The 4,581-nt window shown below is 42.5% G+C and overlaps 1 protein-coding gene across 1 annotated transcript in view; it reads right to left on the bottom strand.

Moving 5' to 3' along the window:
• The window catches only part of RBM46 (RNA binding motif protein 46), a 35,193-nt gene extending 32,082 nt beyond the window's left edge, over positions 1–3,111 (bottom strand). Inside the window, exon 1 of the mRNA XM_006770098.2 lies at positions 3,015–3,111. The gene's annotated coding sequence lies outside the window, so the exon portion shown is untranslated. The remainder of the gene's footprint in view (positions 1–3,014) is intronic.
• Between the last annotated feature and the right edge of the window lie 1,470 nt (positions 3,112–4,581).

A 4,581-nucleotide genomic window follows, 5' to 3' on the forward strand; every position in this document is an offset into this window, starting at 1 on the left:
GGGGGGGGGGAGGAAAAGGTACAATTTTTGCAAAATATAAATAAAAATATAGGAATTTGTGTCAACTCATTCAAACTACTTAAATTAAAACTTCATCTTCTCGATGACTATAAAAATGTATGAAGTTGTGAAAATAGACACAGGAAGTTTTACTATAATTTAAAAAAACGGAACACAGTATTAAAAAACATTAATTTTTTAAGGTATCAGAACACTTTTATAGAAAGTACATTAAATCTTTATGGCATTCCTTAAATTACATGGTATTAAAATGCGTATGTTAGTTCAGTTGTTACTGAGTATGGTACACGATACCATGGTTGCCAGGTCAATGGAGATTTTTTTAGTGACAACTCATTTTAGTAACAGACTGCACTATAGCAACATGGTTGGAAAATAGAAAGATTTGGTTTAAAGTATAATGATGTGTAAGTCTAACACTTCAAAATAAGAGAGGTGTCGATGGATTAGTTCAATTCCATTTTAAATTATTTTTATTAAAGAATGAGAATATATTTTTATTCCTTTAAATTAAACATATATATGTAATATATAAAAAGTTTTAGTACCAGATGGTTCACAGCCTCTAATAATACTATGGAGGGAAGGTTTAAATTTTAAAATATTTTTTTAAAATGGAACAATTTTGCCGAAACCGGTTTGGCTCAGTGGCGTCGGCCTGCAGACTCAAAGGTCCCAGGTTCGATTCCGGTCAAGGGCATGTACCTGGGTTGCGGGCACATCCCCAGTAGGAGATGTGCAGGAGGCAGCTGATCGATGTTTCTCTCTCATCGATGTTTCTAACTCTCTATCTCTCTCCCTTCCTCTCTGTAAAAAGTCAATAAAATATATAAAAAAAAATGGAACAATTTTATAAAATAATTGTAACCAATATTTTTAAAAAATATTGCTTAGAAAACAAAAGTATAATGCTCTTTGAACTTGGGATACATATATACCCATAGAACCAAAAATTCTTGTATTCAACAAAATAGTGCACTACTATCCCTTACATCATTTTCTATAGTCTGTCATCAGAAATCTGTTAAAATTTGAACATAGATATCATATTTTCTTCACTGTTTTTCTTGTTTAACCAACCATCAGGTAGTAAACTGAAATGAGAAACAATACCTGGCATTACTATGAAAATCTGAGATTTTACACCAATATAATCTGTATCACAAGCCCTACTTAAACCCACATGTCTGTTTCCTAACAACAAAAATGACACCATTAAAAATATGAGGCTTAATATCAGCCCATAAATTATAGTCTTTTGAATTCTTACCTCATAATATGTCCAGTAATACATATTTCAAGTGTTTATACCTATTATAATATTTGGCAATAATGTTGGAAGTCCAATATCCCACCTTCTTAAGTGAAGATTAGCAATTAAAGCAGTGTCTTACACAGAAATTAAGGTACTGATAATATTTAGTAATTGCACCACCACTAGTCATCTTCATGTCTATAATGCCATATAGTTGCAAACAAACTCATTTTAAAATGGAATGTTTAAATGTGTACCCTGGCAGGAATTTATTAGAGCCCGTAAGACGCTTTAATTCTGAAAGGTTCCAAATCTAAGTTTGTCCAACTCATGATGCTTGAAATGAAAATATCTTGTTATTTAAATAAGCAAAATTCTACCGACATGTGAATATATTATGTATACGCTAGTATTATACACGCAACATATCCCTGCTTCCTGGTTTTAATGCTATCCTCAAACACAACACGGGGGAAATTTGTAAGAAAAGCCAAGGCTAAACGCTCCTGCTGCTATACCCTCTCCACTGGCCTTAGCAGAATCGCCATAGATTACAAAAGCTATAGGGTATTGTTCAAGAATGTGAGAGCTTCACCCGACCAGGTTTGGCTCGGTGGACAGAGCATCAGCCTGTGCACAGAAGGGTCCGGGGTTCGATTCTGGTCAAGGGCATATGCTCGGGCTAGGTCCCCAGTAGGAAGCGGGGTGCAGGAAGCAGCCAATCAATGGTTCTCTTATCGTTGTTTCTCTCTCTCCCTTCCCCTCTGAAATCAATAAAAGTATATTAAAAAAAAAAAAAACACGAATGTGAGAGCTTCAAGAAACTTCAACATTAGCTCAACTACGTTCACATAACTGGTGCCAAATAAATCAAGAGGCTTCACGAGCATCTTAGAAGGATCAATGCCAGGATTAAACTCGAGGCTCCCGACTCCAGGTTCAGTGGCCCTTTTGGTCGCACCCCAAAGAAAACAGTCTACAAGTCAGTAACTCAAAACTGTCCGTCGTTATCAAATAAAGATGGAACTACTGGCCGTACTGCCGTCCAAGGGGGTCCGCTACCTTTCCAGTCCGCCCGCCCGCAGCCTTCCTCGGAGGAACCGGACAAGAGCCCCGGGCAGAAGGACGTTCAAGGCTCACCCGCGGTTAGAACTCAGTAAAAACCACGACGGGGCCGCCAACTCTCACCCAGCAGCCAGGACGCCCCAACCGGCCGGCCGTCGTCCCAGAGCCTCTGGAGGGAACGCGCGGGCGCGACAAGGGTCGTCTGTCCGTCTGGCGGGGCGGTCAGGCGGGTGGCCGGCCCTGCGGTGCTCGAGGGAGGAGGCGTGTTAGGAGAACATGGAGGGCAGCAGGCGGGAAGAGGCCGGAAGGCGGCGGGAAGAGGCCGGAAGGCGGCGGGGAGAGCGGAAATGAGGGAGAGGGCAGGGCACCGTGGGGCGGAAGGAGCGGCCGAGGGGCCCCCAGGAGAAGGGGTTGCTGGGGGCCGGACGGCCGGGGACACGCGTTCATTCTAGCATTATTTATAACATTGAACACTTGAGAAACAATGCCGTATATCCAAACAGAATATACAATTGTTAAAGCTGTGTTGTCAGAGACTTTAATAAATTGAAAAAATATTCCTGTTGATAAAGAAAAAAATAAATGCGGGTTCTAAATTGTAATTCCAGCCCTGGCTGGTTTGGCTCACTGGATAGAGCGTCGGCCTGGGGACCTGCCCCCATCCCCTTCTCACCCCGCTGGGTCTTCAAATGTTGATCCTAAATCCCTGGGACCAACGACCACAAACCGCCGCCACCGGTTCAGAGATGTGTCGGTCAGCGCGGGGGTCGGAGGTCCACACGGCGCGCCTCGCGCGGGTCCTCGCGCCTAGACTCGGCTCCCAGCGGGCACCGCGCGGTGGCATAAACAGCCCCACGCGGAGTGCGGCCTGGACCAATCAGTGGCCGGCCTCGGGGAGGAGCCAGGGCCATCGGACAAGACCATGGTTCAAATCCGAAGGCGGCTCTTGGGGGAGGAGCTTAAAAGTGCTTGGAGTGACAGGCACTTGAACCAACTGGAGCGAGGAATGCAAATTTTGGAGGTCGGGTGGTCACGAAATGATACTAAAGAAGGTCCTCCTCATCTTGTTAAGACGCTTAAAAACAAGGGCTATGGTTTGAACTTCTTTTAGAAGAATATATAGATATTTTGTTGTAAAGATTCTTTTCCTCATTTGACGTTTTCAGGCGTTAAACTACTAGTTTGACCCCAAATAGCCATGTCATAACGATGGACCTTTTAAAATAAGGATCTGGGGGTGGGCGCGGAAGAGGGGGCTGATGATAAGGCTAAAAGTATTTGCAAATAGTACTAGATGATAGAGAACGGTACTTTAATCATAGGCCGGCGCTACCTCCAAGCAGTGTATAGAGAGATCTGGCTCTGGCAGAGCTGAAGAGCCAGTTCCTATGCTTGTGTAAAACTAGTTTTCATGGATACGGTTGTGTAAAATTTGCTTTCTATAAAAATAGAGCTCACGATTAAATGGCAGACAAAGAAAAAGACTTAGGAACCAACTTTAGATTCACAGGCTTACAGAATATTAAAACGGGAAAGAACCTAGGTCATGTAGTTTCTCCTTTAACAAATGAGGAATATGATGCCCAGAATAATCCACAGGGTTACACAGTAACACATTCAGTCTCCTAAGTCCCAAACTCAAGGTGCTTTCTTTCACAATAACTCATGATTTTAGTTTGTTGTCACCATCTGTTAACTGCACTAATGTGGAAGTTAACTAATGTGGAGTATGTTTTATTTTTAACATACTCCAACAGTAAGGAATTAGTAAAGGCTTTGGAGTCAGACAGCTCTGGACTCAAATCCCTTTAGTATTGCCATTTTGTGGTTGGGACACCTTGGGCAAATAACTGCTCTGAGCCCCAGTTTTAAATGGGAATTGTAGGGATTAAATGATAAAAAATGCTAACAAAGAATGAGTACCTACTCTGTGCCATACATAACTCTAAGGAATTTTCACCTATTAATTAATTTGAGGCTCACAGTGGCTTTGGCAAAGGTCCTAGCCCAGTGGCTCTCAACCTTCTAGCCCTTTAAATACAGTTCCTCATGTTGTGACCCAACCATAAAATTATTTTTGTTGCTACTTCATAACTGTAATGTTGCTACTGTTATGAATCGAAATGTAAATATCTGATATGCTGGATGGTCTTAGGCGACCCCTGTGAAAGGGTCGTTCGACCGCCAAAGGGGTCGCGACCCACAGGTTGAGAACCGCTGTGCTAGCGGATTCCGGGAAA

Source organism: Myotis davidii, unplaced genomic scaffold (genome assembly GCF_000327345.1).
Source record: "Myotis davidii unplaced genomic scaffold, ASM32734v1 scaffold323, whole genome shotgun sequence".
Lineage (NCBI taxonomy): Eukaryota > Metazoa > Chordata > Mammalia > Chiroptera > Vespertilionidae > Myotis > Myotis davidii.